Raw genomic sequence first — 15,751 nt, 5'->3', positions numbered from 1 at the left:
AGTTATATTGCCAAATACATTATGTCACAATTTAGCCTATGTCTACACTCAGCTACCAGAGAGACTTGCAGTTAAACTGGATGATTGAGTCGGTAAAGCGTTAAGATCGGTCCCATAGAAAAACTAACGTTTTTGTGGGTTTGGTTTTGTTTTGTTAACCTATAGGCTTCTTCTTGTATTGACAATGTGGCTTCTACTCCCAGCTCTATAGTTTACTAGCTATATGACCCTGGACAATTCACTATTGTCTTGAAACATCATTCCCTTACCTGTAGAATAGAAATTATAATTTATGACCATTTTAAGGATTGAAGAGATAATATCTGTCAGGTGCCTGAGATATAGTATACCAGTAGGTCCTAAATTCTAGTCTTTAGACAGTCAGATAGATAGATAGCATGATGAAGATAAACAGATACACTGATACATAGAATAAAAATGATGTCTATATAGAAATCATCTGAGGAACATATTTGAAATGCAAATTCTTAGACACACTCCAAAAGTCAGCTCAGTAGATCTGGGATGGGGCCCGGGATCTGCATTTTGACGCACTTCTTGGGTAATACAGGTGGCCTAAGGACCACATGTTAGAATCAGTGACTTGTGGTAATATGCGGGAAGGAGAGATAATAAGATGTAATAAAGCTTGTGATACGATGACAACTGATAATGAGGAGATGATGTTACAGAATCAAACAAAGGAAGGTTATGAAACACTTAAGGAAAAATGATACACTTCAGTTTCTGAATATCTGCTTAATTATTTGCATTTCTCAGAGGAGAAACATAATAAACATAAAAGCAAACTCATGAATGTATTAGAGTTAACATTCAAAATGGGTCCAATCCATTTTGCACCAAAGACTGTTAAATCTTTGCTTATACTGTAACCTACAATTGAAGAAAACTATTTTATTAGGGATAGAAAATGCTTTATTTTAAATTAGAAACCACGTTTTCAAATTCAGCCTTAAGTAAACATTCAAATCAGAGGACACAGGTTTTTCATAACAGGAAGGCTGAGAGATGGAGAAGCCTTAAATTGCTGCCTCAGGACTTAGAGAACACCAGCTCTCTGAGAGGCAGCAAGGGAAACACGAACATCTTTACAAGACAAGAGCGCACTGTGGACGCGCGGACAGAAAGCAAGACCAACCCACCGAGAACAAGCAAAGGCTATTAATTCAGAGCGTGCTGTACAGCAAGAGAGGCAGCCGCCATCACTTGTGTTTGGCAGAAACTCGACGGCTGGCAGAGGAGGGGGGAGCCTCCTAGGCGGAAAAGGGAAGGCTTCAGGTGCGCTCTGCCTGGAAGTCCGCTGGCCTGGGGAAGCTAATGGTGACTAGAAATGGGGTATCCCCATCCGGTAGACTGGGGTGCATATTTTGCTTTCTCCCATCAGTCTAAGTTGGAAGCAAGGGCAAAAATTAGGGAAGCTGTCAGTTGTTAATCCAGTCCTAGCCATTTGGGGCCAACTGGTACAGGGTTTATTGTTTGGCTTCCTGGATCGTTACTAAAGATAGCAGTCTGACTTCCTCCAGCTAGGACTAACAACATGCCGGCTTCCTGGGCCGGTTGCTATAAAAATGGGTTCGTTTCCTGCAGGTTGTGGGTCAAATCTGTGTTTGTATATATAATCGGGCCATTTCCCATTTGTATGTTAAGTCTCTCAGATATAATATAGTGGGACAAAGGTCTTACCATTTCAAATTTATTTCACATCTTGTAATTATAAAATGAAGTACTTATAAGAAATTCTCCTATGAATTCTAGTTAATTATAATGGTTTTATATAACCTTTAACACTGATATTATAATATTTACTTATTTGAGACTATAGTATTTACTTATTTGTTATAAAATATATATATCTTTACTCATTAGTTATAGGAAAATTACTGTGGCATTGTTTAACCTACTTACTACCCTAGCTTAAAGGTTATTGTTACAATTAATTCAAACAGAATGGAAACTATTCAGATCCTCTTAAAGATGGGAAAAGGTCATCTTTTTCTTCTATCAGTCATGGTATAGATACCCAGGTCGGTGCAGCTCAGTTGAGAGTCGCCGCATGCACCGAGCAGTCCCCGGTTGGATTCTGGGTCGGGGCACATGCAGCAGGGGGTTGGGGGGAGGGGAGGGCGTTGCTAGTTTAATCCCCAGTAGGGTATGTGTGGGAGGCAGCTGATCAATGTTTCCCTCTCATCTCTCCCTCTCTCTCTCTCTCTCTCTCTCTCTCTCTCTCTCTCTCTCCCCCCCTCCCTCCCTCCCTCCTCCTTCCTTTATCCAGAATCAATAAAAACTTTTTTTAAAAATCATGGTACAGGTAAAAATATATGGTGACTTCAGCAGACACATTTTAAAAACACAATACCATCCTTCAGCTTCTTCCTGACAGATTGCTGGTAATTATTGCAAGTAATCTATAAGATTTTCTATTTTTTGTATGTGATCTAAAAGGAGACCCTAGTAATATCACAACTTGGTGGCTGACTATAAACTCTTCTGGGTAGAGCTAGTGCCATGGAGCTGACCCACAGGAACATCTGTGATCTGACCGGTGACATATGGTGCCATGGATCAGTCACAGCCATAGAGAACAGACCACCAGAGTGAGGGGCTGAGAGAACGAAGTGGCTATTAAGGGAGACAGTCAGGAGATCCAGACACAGTTCAAAGGCGATTCCAAGTTCAGGACACCTCGAGCAACAGTTCGTACCCAGCAGTCCACTCAAACAGGTGGAGCAGGAGCTCAAGCGGCAGTAAAAGCTGTGGCTCGGTCAGGCCAGCAGGTGCCAATCAGAATATGTGTTCACAGGCAAGGCCCCAATGCCAGAAAGCAGGTCTCCAAAGAGGAAGATAAGGTACCAGGGTCTGCAGTCACAGTCTGAGCACATGACCAAAAGAACCTGGCCAAAATTACGTAAGAGTAGTAGTTGTATCTGGCAGTGTGCAGTTGAAGAAAACAAAACTATTTCAGCTATTTTCATGGAAAAGGGATTCAGCAAGTGCTGCCTGGAATTTCACTGGAAAGCGGGAGGAGTGGGCTCGGGGCCGAGACTCCACGAAAGACTCCTGGAACAACACTGCCCATCAGCCTGCCAGGGAACGGCCTCCTCTGCCATAATGAAGAAGGTGGGGAATCGGGAAGCTTCCACCACCTCCTCTTGAACCCACAAAGCAAGGGAGTGAACAAGAAATGCTGCTCAGTCGGTGCCATCAAAACAAAACCCCTGTAACTGTCACCACAGTCACCCTGGACCCTCACTAAGGAGTCAAATGGTAGGTCACTGCTACCAAAAAAGCCAACACCGCCTTTACCTTGCTCTGGTCGGCAAACTCATTAGTCAACAGAGCCAAATAGCAACAGGACAACGATTGAAATTTCTTTTGAGAGCCAAATTTTTTAAACTTCAACTTCTTCTAACGCCACTTCTTCAAAATAGACCCGCCCAAGCCGTGGTATTTTGTGGAAGAGCCACACTCAAGGGGCCAAAGAGCCGCATGTGGCTCGCGAGCCACAGTTTGCCGACCACGGCGTCTAGCAGGAAATAGCCAAGCAGTGTTCCAAACATCGCACAAGTGTGCTGATGGGTGGCAATGAATTCTCATCCAGAATCCCAGCAGGCTTCCCCGCCTCCACCACGCAGGAAGGCACACTGGAATAAGGGAGTAAATGCTGAGCACGAAACCTCTAGGCCAAGACCCAGTCCTATGGAATGGAGAAAGAAATTGCTGCCTGGCCAGCATGGCTCCGTGGTTGAGTCTTACATTTAAGTCTTCAATCTATTTTGTGTTCATTCTTGTGTGTGATGTAAAGTGGTCTAGTTTTTTGGTGTGGTCTTTTTTTGTTTGTTTGCATGTATCTGTTCAGTTTTCCCAACACCATTTATTGAAGAGACTGTCTTTACCTCAATGGATGTTCTTGCCCCCTTTGTCTATTAATTAACCATAAAGGCATGAGTTTATTTCTGGCCTATTCTGTTCCATTGATCTATGTCTGTTTTTTTGCCAGTATCATGCTGTCTTGATTACTATAGCCTTGTAGTATCATTTTCTATCAGGTAGCGTTATAGATTGCTCTGGCTATTTGAGGTCTTTTGTGGTCCCATGTAAAGTTTTTGAATGTTTGTTCTAGGTCTGTAAAAAGTGCCATTGGTATTTTGACAATGATTGAATTAAATATATAGATTGCTTTGGGTAACATGGACATTTTAAAGAAGTTAATTCTTCCAATCCATTAACATGGTATATACTTCTAATTATTTGTATCTTCTTCAATTTATTTCTTCAGTGTCTTAAAGTTTTCCAAGTACAGGTGTTTTACATCTTAGGATAAATTTATTCCTATATCTAACTTTGAAACTCCATGTACAATGTATTATGTTTTCAATGAAAAATAGTAAAATAAAAAAAATTTTAATGTATTCCTACAACAGTGTGATGATTTCAAGGGGGAGGGAGAGATGGAAAAAGGCAGAGAGGGGATAAATGGTGATTGAAAATACATTTTTTTAAAGTAATTAAAATTAAAATTACCCCACCCAGTGTGGCTCAGTGGTTGAACATCAATCTATGAACCAGGAGGTCATGGTTTGATTCCAGTCAGGGCACATGCCCGGGTTATGGGCTCGATCCCCATTAGGGAGTGTGCAGGAGGCAGCCAATCAATGATTCTCTCTCATCATTGATGTTTCTATCTCTCTCTTCCTGTCCCTCTCTGAAATCAATCAATCAATAAATAAATATAAATAAATAAATTATCCCTAGGTACCTTTTTTTTAAAAAACAATTGTAAATGGAATTGTTTTCTTAGTTTCCCTTTCTGATAGCTCATTGTTGGTATATAAAAATGAAATTCATTTCTGGATATTTATTTTGTATCCTGCTCCTTTACTGAATTCATTTATCAGTTCTAGTGCTTTTTTGGTGGACTCTTTAGGGTTCTCTATATATAGTACCATGTCATTTGCAAATAATGACAGTTTTACTTCTTCCTTTCCAATTTGGGTTCCTTTTTATTTCTTCTTATCGTCTGATTGCCGTAGCTAGGACTTCAAGTACTATGTTGAATAAGAGTGGTGAAAGCAAACATCTTTGTCTTACTCCTGATCTTAAAAGTTTTTAGTTTTTGCCCATTGAGTACAATATTTGTCATATATGGGTTTGTCATATATGGCCTTTATCACATTGAAGCATGTTCTTTCTCTTCCTACTTTGCTGATAGTTTTTATTATAAATTGGTGCTGGATTTTATCTATTGATATGATCATGTGATGTTTATCCTTCATTTTTTATGTAGTGTATCACATTTATTGATTTGCAAATAGTGTACTAATCTTGCATCCCTGAAATAAATTCCACTTGATCATGGTGTATAGGTTATTTAATGTATTGCTAGATGCAGTTTGCTACTATCTTGTTAAGGATTTTAGCATCTATGTTCAACATGGACATTGGGCTATAATTTTCTTCCTTTGTAGTGTCTTTATCTGTTTTGGGGATTAGGGTAATGCTGGCTTCCTCTTGAATTGAAAACAGGATCTCAAAGAGATATCTGCACACCCTAGTTCACTAGAGCATGATTCATAATAGCCAGGGTATGGAAACAACCTAAGTGTGTCCATCAAAGAATGAATGGATAAAGAAAATGTGTGTATAGATACAATAGTATTTTATTTAGCCACGAGAAAGAAGGAAATCCTGATATTTGCAACAACGTGGATGGATCTTGAGGGCACTGTGCTAAGTGAAATAAGCCAGACACAGAAAGACAAGTACTGTGTTATCTCACTAACGTGTGGAATCTAAAAAGAGCTGAACTCATAGAAACAGACCACAGCTACCAGCATCTGGGAGAACAGGAGGTGAGGAAAAGAAGATGTTGGCCAAAGGTCACAAACTTTCAGCTATAAAAATGAATACATTCTGGGTATCTACTGTACAGCACAGTGATTACAGTTAATAACAGTGTATTGTATACTTGAAAGTTGCTACTAAGAGTGGATCTTAAATGTTCTCACCACAAAGAAAGACATTGTGATTGTGTGATATGATGCACATAATTAGCTAATGGTACTCACGGTAATCATTTGTAATATGTGAGTGTATCTAATCAGCACGTTGGACACAAATATGAGAATGTTACATGTCAACTGTATCTCAAAGCTGGGGAAAATGAATTTTTAAAGAAATCAAAAGGAATAAAGGCTGCCTTTTTTTAATATCCCATCTGTTTGCCACCTCTGGATTTGCTTTTTCACAATCATCCTCCCAGCTCAGAGACAGGTAGATATTGTCATCACCAAGATGAGCCAGCAAGCCCAGAGAGGTGGACACTTGATCAGGGTCACATAGCAAGGATCTGCCAAAGGTGAGATTTAAACCCAGATCGTGTACGTTTCACCACATCGGGCTGCTGTCTTTCAAGAAAGGAGGAGGGTCCCCTCTGTGGTCTACAACCAGCCACAAGTTGCTTTCAGGCCCTCGCCTGAACCTGTGAGTGGGTTTAGAACAAAGAGCTACAGTTACTGCCTTTAAAATGTGTTAGATCATCTAAGATGACAAAATCATTTTATTATTCTCACATAAAAAGATCACTGTTTGCACAAGACTCTATTATTTAAACAGGCTTTTTGGCTCAGTGGTCTACAGTCATTTGGTTCACCTTTGAGTAATATCCTGATGTTAAATGGTAAGGAATGGGGCAAGATTGTCAAACAGTGCATGGAAAGTTTGAGTAATATTGTTCCTTGTCTCAGGATTTGGATCATCTTGACTTTCCTGCAATTTCTCGTAGTCTTTTTGCAGTGATTCTCGGTGAGCTTCTGATTAAGTCATTTGGTGTTTACCACATCCCTACCACCCTATGGTCTATGTGCAGCCCTTATGGCTAATACAAAATATATGTGGCTGCTTGCTTGATTTCCTTTCCAAATCATGTCAGGGAGACAAGACTTGAAAGTTAAACAGACTAGAACTCCACTACACAGCTGGTGAGTATGTAAGTGGGTACCAACCCCCTTGGAAATGTTTGCTTAGTGTGTACTAAAGCCAAACACGTGTTTGCCTAATGACCCAGCAGCTCCATTCCTGAGTATATCTCCAACACTAAATGACATATAAGAATGTTGCTAGGAGCTTTATCATCATAGCCCAATACTGGAAACAACCAAACTATTCATCAACGTTAGAATGAGTATATAAATTATAATCATTGTATTGTGTACAATAGGACATGACACAAATGAAAAAAAAAAGCTACAAATACCCTCAACAAAACGGAAGAATATCACAGATATAATGTTGAGTGGAAGAAGTTATACATAAAATACTACATACCATATGATTCCACGTATATGAAGTTTAAAAAGAGCTTAAACGAATCTGTCATAATAAAAGTCCAAGTAGTGGCTATCTTTAGAGAGATATTACCAGCGAGCACAAGGGAATTTTCTGGAGTGTTGGAAATGATCCAGGCGGTCATTACATCGTTTTATATACACATGTGAAAATTAAATGATTTAACCAATGTGAAATTTAAATGGTATGTGCAGATGTATTACTATATGTAAGTTATACTGCAGTTTAAAAAATGAAGTTCAGTAAGTTGTAAGATTTAGCTAAGATATATCAGGAGGCAGAGAAAGATAAATTGCCAAGAAAATTGTACAAACAAACTCTGAGAATACAAATGATGGCGAGGGACCTCTGTGGCCGGGGGGCGGGGCGTGGAGGCCTCCACCTGAAAGGTGAGCTGGAGTTCTGTCTATTCGAATAGGTACTGTTTGCACTGGCAGACTCGTTCCCTATGGTTTCATTTTCACAAACCCCTGTCGATTCACTGGCCCCGGTCTTGGATCCCTCCTTGGAAATCGGGACTCAGTTCGTGTGGAAGGCTTGAAAATCTACAAGTTCTGAACCATCTGCCTACTGTTTCTCAGATGTGTGTGTGCAGCTCAGTCCTGGGGAGGGGGGGGGGAGGCAGTAAAATGCTGATTTCCAGGCTCCCGGTTTTCTGATTTGATGAGTCTAGCTCAGGGGTGGGCAAACTTTTTGACTCGAGGGCCACAATGGGTTCTTAAACTGGACCGGAGGGCCGGAACAAAAGCATGGATAAAGTGTTTGTGTGAGCTAATATAAATTCAAAGTAAAGGAGTGGAGGGGAGAGCAAGAGAACCGGATAGAACAGCCGGATCCGGCCGGCGGGCCGTAGTTTGCCCACGGCTGGTCTAGCTGCAATGAAATCTGAAATTCTGCATTTTTAACATGCATATCTCCTGTGTGTGTGTGTGTGTGTGTGTGTGTGTGTGTGTGTGTGTGTGTGTTTTAAAGGTGGCCACACTTTGAGAAACATTTTGTGACTCTTGCAAACTGGCCCCAAGCCATTTTGACCCAATTCTGAAAACTCCTAATCAGTTCTGAACTTGCCTTAGTGAAACTAAGCTGTATGACTGTCTAATCAGAAGAAACTGTGCTGCCAAAAGGAAAGACAAGACTGACGCTCCTGGTGGGAAGTTCTAGTTAAATGGTGAAGTAGGTGAACCCTGTGCTTGCCTCCTCCCACAACTACATCGAAATCACAACTAAACTGCAGAACGATAATAACTGAGCACCACCTGAAGTCTAGCTAACAGAAGTCCTATAACTAAGGATATACAGAAGAAGCCACATTGGGACCGATAGGAGCGGTGGAGATTCTTTGAAGTCAAGTGGACCTGAATTTTATTATCAACCCCAATATGTACTCTTTGTGTGACCTCAGTTGCAGGCTCCTCTTCTAAAACAAGGACATAGCCGAAACCGGTTTGGCTCAGCGGATGGAGCGTCGGCCTGCGGACTGAAAGGTCCCAGGTTCGATTCCGGTCAAGGGCATGTACCTTGGCTGCGGGCACATCCCCAGTGGGGGGTATGCAGGAGGCAGCTGATCGATGTTTCTCTCTCATCGATGTTTCTAGCTTTCTATCCCTCTCCCTTCCTCTCTGTAAAAATATCAATAAAATATATTAAAAAAAATAAATAAATAAATAAATAAATAAATAAATAAAACAAGGACATAAAATCTTCTCCACACTGTAAATTAATAGAGGTTAAGTTTCTAAAAGTACACAGTAAAGGACTTACACAGTGCCCAGCACATGTGACTGTCCACCAGTGATTAGTTTTCTTTTCTTTTTTTTAATATATTTTATTGATTTTTTACAGAGAGGAAGGGAGAGGGAGAGTTGGAAACATCGATGAGAGAGAGACATCGATCAGCCGCCTCCCGCACGCCCCCTACTGGGGATGTGCCCACAACCCAGATACATGCCCTTGACCGGAATCGAACCTGGGACCCTTCAGTCCCCAGGCCGACGCTCCATCCACTGAGCCAAACCGGTTAGGCTGATTAGTTTTCTTACCCACCTGGCTTTTCCATTCACATCTCTTCTTAGCCATCTTTCCAGCCTGAAATGATCACTTCCCACCATCTACTCCACATAATCTAGGTGAAGCCTAAATTCTCCTGTAAGGAACATGCCCTAGCAAACCCTACTCCGGCCCCATTTTGGTTTCCACATACTTTGCACCATCTAGTCTGGATCAACTACAAACTCATGCCCATGATCTCTACATACTCTCTTCATCACACATCCCTTCCGCCTTTATCCCAGAATCCAGGAATATGCACACAATGACCTTGCAATAACGGCTTGGGTGATTTTAACTGGTGAGAGTGGGAAGCACTGGTGAAAATACTGCAGGGCGAACACACTACCTGCTAGAATATTTTTTTTAATTTAGATATTTTAACAAACAATCTATACTTCATTCATGCTTGCCCAAACCTCAAGAGAAAATAAAATAGCCTTTTTACTAAATTACAAGAGTAAAGAACTATTAGGATAATTATCCCATAACAAATACCAGAAATAAGTGGCTATCTTGACTTAATTTTATAATCACTTTCCAAAGTATATACTAGCCTTACAAAATACAGAGAAGAGGCATTAATATTGCTCAACTCTCCCTAATCCATGAACTCCTGGGTAGAAAGCCCTAGGTTTATCTATAATGGAAACTGTCAGTGGACATAAAAGAAATTCAATTTCTCTGGTTACGTTTTTCCTCTGCTACCAGTGAGCTTCAGGGAATGTTAAACTCCTGAAGGAAACCCATAAAAAAAAAATCCATAATCCAGAGAAAACAAAATCCAGCTAGTTAAACTATCACCAATAAGAAGTTTAAACAGAAACCATTTTCATTTGCTTGGAATCAAAAGCTCAATTAAAAAAAAAAAAAAAAAAAACAACTTCAAAACAAGAGTTTACTGTTTCCCAGACAGCTGCAGTTGAAAAAAAAAACAAAAACACAAAAACAGTGCTGGAAAGTGCTGTGGTTTACTTCATACTGAGCAATTTCCAGGTGTGAAGGGGATACTGGAGCAGAATAAAAATGAAACAAACATGAACCAAGAGTCTTTTAGGGTCATATTTATATATGACTTTCTGGTGGGTAACGTTTTGCATGTAAATGCAGCATGTGGGACTCTGTAGTGCTTATTTGAGAAAACCCTTATCCTGGGGACTGTTTCAGGCAGATTTCTCTCTGACAAGCTCCATACAGACTGCTACCTCAGAGACCCGTGGGGGAAGGACCGGCTTGATATTATTTGTCATTGTCCTTTGGTCTGAAGCAGCAGGCAGAGTGAGAGCCTTTGATGGTGAGTGCCCCAGTTTAAGAGCAGAAGTGCCAGGCAGCTGTGTGTGCTGTGGAACAAGCAATAAAAAGAAAAAAGCAGGAAGAGAATTGCCAACTTCTTGCAACATGGAGCCATAACTGCAGGAGCCAACCTGGTCATTTTTCCATCCAGCCAACCCCGAGGTTGGCATCTGACATTAGTGTGGAGAATGACATCAGAGAGTCTCCAACCACCTGCTTAACTACTAACAAGTTTGCTCAAGAAATGCCAGGGAAGCCAGAGAGGCAAGAAAAGTCAGGAGGGAACTGATGTTCAAAAGGCTCTCGCTTTCTGTTAAATAGACTACTACTTCAACCAACTGGATAAAGCCAGCCTTACAAAACAACATGAAAAAAAAAAAAAGCATTTTCATTTCGGAGTTCAAAGGGGAAAATAAGACTAGCAAATTTAGGTTCATGCGAATCAGCTCAAGTTTCTAATTTGCAAACCAAACAAACTGGCTTTGGCTGGTGTTATAGACTGAATGCTTGTTCCCCTCTAAAATTCATTATTGAAGGGCTAATCCTAGTGTAGGTGTATTTGAAGAAGGCAATAAGGTTAAGTGAGGTCAGAAGTGTGGGACCCTGATCCAACAGGATTAGTGTCCTTGTAAGAGACACCAGAGAGCTAACTCTCTCTCTCTCTACACCCAGGGGCAGAGAAAGACCATGGTAGCTCAGAGCAACTGTCTTCAAGACAGGAAGAAAGTCCTCACCAGAAACCATGCCCTTCCAACCTTGATCCTGGAACTTACCAGCCTCCAAGCCTATGAGGAAACAAGTTTCTATCATGTAAGCCACACAGTCTGTGGTATCTTGTTGCGGCAGCCTAAGGAGACAACGACAGCTGGCTAACTCCAACCAAAGAAAATGAAGGGCTCACAGAACTGACTAGAGCAGTGGTCGGCAAACTCATTAGTCAACAGAGCCAAATATCAACAGTACAACAATTGAAATTTCTTTTGAGAGCCAAATTTTTTAAACTTAAACTTCTTCTAACGCCACTTCTTCAAAATAGACTCACCCAGGCCGTGGTATTTTGTGGAAGAGCCACACTCAAGGGGCCAAAGAGCCGCATGTGGCTTGTGAGCCGCAGTTTGCTGACCACGGGACTAGAGCATAACAGCCAGCCTGGAAGCAGGCAGAACCCAAGTCAGTTCCAGAGAACAGGAATCAGGAACTGAGCACTGTCCAGGGCACCAGGACTGGGTTAAGGAAATTCCAACTGTTTTCCCATTGTTTCCATCCATCGCTCACTCAATTCAAAGTCCCAGGACGATGTGTCTGATTACATACGCCCAGGCCATGCAGCGCTCCTGGATATACCAGACAGGGAGAGAGCATGTCCTTCTCACTTCCATAACAGCCTGTTGACATGTTAAGTGAGGGATAGAGAAGGTAGTAAAGTAATAGAGATGCAGTTCCTCTCCTCTATAACCTTGGGAAACAGCAAAACTTACAAACTACGTATATATAAAATAACCAGAGTAAAAGTAGCAATATATGAACAAGGAGGAAATTATTGTAAACTAATTATACCAATGTCAATGTATGTGGAACAGCCCTAGATGGAGGTCTTAAATCTGCCAACTGACTTCAGGCAAGTAATGACTTTTCTGGGCCTTAATTTCCTCACCTATTCAGTGAGGCCAGGATTAAACAACCTGTAAGGTAGCTACCAGCTCAGAGAGCATGTCAGCCAATGCTTTTATTTTTTATTATTTTATTGTTGTTGTTGTTAATCTTCACCCGAGGATATTTTTTTCCATTGATTTTTAGAGAGAGTGGAAGGGAGGGTGAGAGATAGAGACAAAAAAAACATCAATGTGAGAGAGACACATTGATTGGTTGCCTGCCACCCATGCCCAGACTAGGGCGGGAATCAAGCCCACAACCCAGGTACATGCCCTTGACCGAAATCAAACCTGTGAGCCTTCAGTCTGGATGCTCTAACTACTGAGAAAAAACCAGCTAGGGCTGCTAATGCTTTTAATCTACTGAGTAAACAGATTGTGTGATAAGTCAGGGAAGGTTTCTGGAAAGGGGGTAAATTTTCAACCTGTTATAAGACTCTCCACAAATGTTATTACACAAGATCAATAAAGTCTCCTATGCCCACCTAGAGGCCAAATTCAATTCTTGGAGTTTCGTTCAGAATTTAGCTTATTTGATTCTTCTGACCATTTGCACTGCTGACCATTTTGCCTTTCTTGAAATTTCTTCCTCCTGATGTCCCCAAGACGCTCCTCTCCTGGTCCTCTTCTGCGCTCGGCCAATCCTCCTCAGGCTCCTCTCTGACTCCTCTTCTTCCCCCCCTGCTTAACGCTACTGATTCCTGAGCTCTGCCCTTGGCTTGTCTCTTATTCTTCTACATAGTCTACCTGGACAATTTCAGCCACACCTACAGCTACAGATACCAAACTGCATAGTCTCTCACCTTTATCTCTAACGGTGCTTCCTTTCCCAAGTTCCAGATCCATACACCACCCACCATCTAGTAAGATAACATGTTCTCAAATGCCTCATTGTAACGGATGCAAAACTGAGCTCATCAATTTCCATTCACAATCTTGCCCTTCTTCTAATTCATCGAATGAATAATGCCACAAGCTACCTAGGCACCTTGAAGCCATCAAAGCCTCCCCTGCACATAATTGGTCCTTAAGTCCTGTCATTCCACATATCTCACAAACCCAGCCTCTCTTTTTCATCCTCACTGTCATATCCCAGCATTAAGCTCTCAGCATCTCCCCCTCTGCTTCCCCCTCTCCCCCTCTCCTGATCACTCTACCTCCTTGCTCACCCATGTCAAACACACCAGAGAAATATTTCTAGCATAATCATGATTTCCCATCACCTGCTCCATATTCTTCATATGTTACTGAACACTGATGAAATAAAACCTGAATTCCTTTGCAGGTCAAATATCATGCATAGTATTCATGGCATGCTACACCAATGTCCCTGCCTTCATTATAACTTGCTTCACACTGTACTGTGCTGTAGCTGCCCATTTCATCTTTCTATATGCCCAGTGCTTAACACGATGCCTGGACAAAGGAGCTCAAGAAAACACCAGTTACCTAAGTGGATGACTGAACCAATACAAACGATGAATGAACCAAATTTCCCCCTTTATACAATTAATTATTTTTTAATATTTTATTGATTTTTTTACAGAGAGGAAGGGAGAGGGATAGAGAGTTAGAAATATCGATGAGAGAGAAACATCGATCAGCTGCCTCCTGCACACTCCCTACTGAGGATGTACCCGCAACCAAGGTACATGCCCTTGACCGGAAATGAACCTGGGACCCTTGAGTCCGCAGGCTGACGCTCTATCCACTGAGCCAAACTGGTTACGGCCAATTAATTATTTTTATTGCCCATACCTTTAATAATACCATGCTAAAATAACAAAAGTAAAGCTATATGCAATTCTCTTTTATCTTAGAGTTTTAAATTTGTAAGACCTAAGTGAGCATGTAATTCAATGGTTCTCACCCCTGGATGCACATTAGAATTACGTGAAGAGATTTTTTTTTTTTAAGCCAATTCCAATCCAGACCAATGAAATGAAAATTCAGCCTTTGTATTTACTGGGATTATTTGAGTGTTTTCATTGCGGGGGGCAAGGGGGAGAGGGGAGGAGAGACCAACATTCATTAAACATTATGCTTGATGCAGAAAATATTATACATGTTAACTTATATACTCTTTAAAACAATCTATGAAGTTGAATCCTCTTTTTACTTATGAGGCACCTGGAACCTGGTGATTATGTCACTTGAATGGGTCAAATCCAGAGCTGTCTGTTTCCAAAGAAGCCTGCACAAAGACAGTGTAAAACATGACAGGACAGGGAGAAGTGATGGAGGGAAAGGACCTCGGATTTGAATAGCTCTGTGGATCTTGTGGAGACAGCCTACAGTCACCCTGACTTGAGTGTGTGAGAGTGAACAATCCATCTGGACTTCCTGGAGTTTTAAAAATATATATGACCATTTGGCCTGTTCCAGGCAAGACTTATAGATAGATCCTTGTGAAGGTTAATTTTAAGTGTCAACTTGTCAGTATCACGAGCCTCCCAGATTAAATATTATTTTTTTGTTGTGTCTGTGAGGATGTATCCATAAGAGATCAGTGTTTGAATCAGTGGACTAAGTAAAGTAGATCGTCCTCCCCAATGTGGGTGGGCGTCATCAAATCCGTTGAGGGCCTGAATAGAACAAAAAGGTGGAGGAGGGAGGAATCAGCCCCTTTTTATTCCTGCCTGACTGCCTGCCTAAGACGGGATAGTAATCTCCTCCTGCTCTTCAACGGGGATCTACTTCACCAGCTCCCCTGCGTCTCAGGCCTTTGGACTCAGACTGTAAACATACCACCAGCTTTCCTGGGTCTCCAGTTGGCAGGTGGCCGTGTGTGGGAGTTCTCAGCCTCCATAATCACGTGAGCCCACACCTTATCATGGACATACACACATCCTATTGTTTCTATTTCTCTGGAGAACTCATACCATGCTGAAATTAGAGAATGAAGGACACACATCCTATTGTTTCTATTTCTCTGGAGAACTCATACCATGCTGAAATTAGAGAATGAAGGACACACATCCTATTGTTTCTATTTCTCTGGAGAACTCATACCATGCTGAAATTAGAGAATGAAGGAGAAAAGGGGTATTTACATGGTCTCAAAGGGTATCCCAGAAGAGGCTTCCTTACCAAGCAGAAAGGGGTAGCTTTGCAGGGTGAAAGCCTACAGACACCAGGGTGATTGAGTAAGCAAACTTACTCTCACCAGCCATCAGTAATGCGACAGATTGATACCGTGTGCCCCGATATGATGTCCTGAAAAAGACCACAGCATCATGTCTATGACATTCTCGCCAAAAATCTACAACTTTGATTATGAGGAAACATCAGACAAACTCAAAATGAGGGAGAATCTACAAAATAACTACCCAATCCTCTTCAAAAGTATCAGGATCACAGAGGACGAAGGAAACATTCCAAATTAAAGGGAACTA

This window comes from Plecotus auritus (assembly GCF_963455305.1).
Source record: "Plecotus auritus genome assembly, chromosome: 11".
Classification (NCBI taxonomy): domain Eukaryota; kingdom Metazoa; phylum Chordata; class Mammalia; order Chiroptera; family Vespertilionidae; genus Plecotus; species Plecotus auritus.
The sequence above is the reverse complement of the archived record's forward strand: the minus strand, read 5'-3'. Positions refer to the sequence as shown.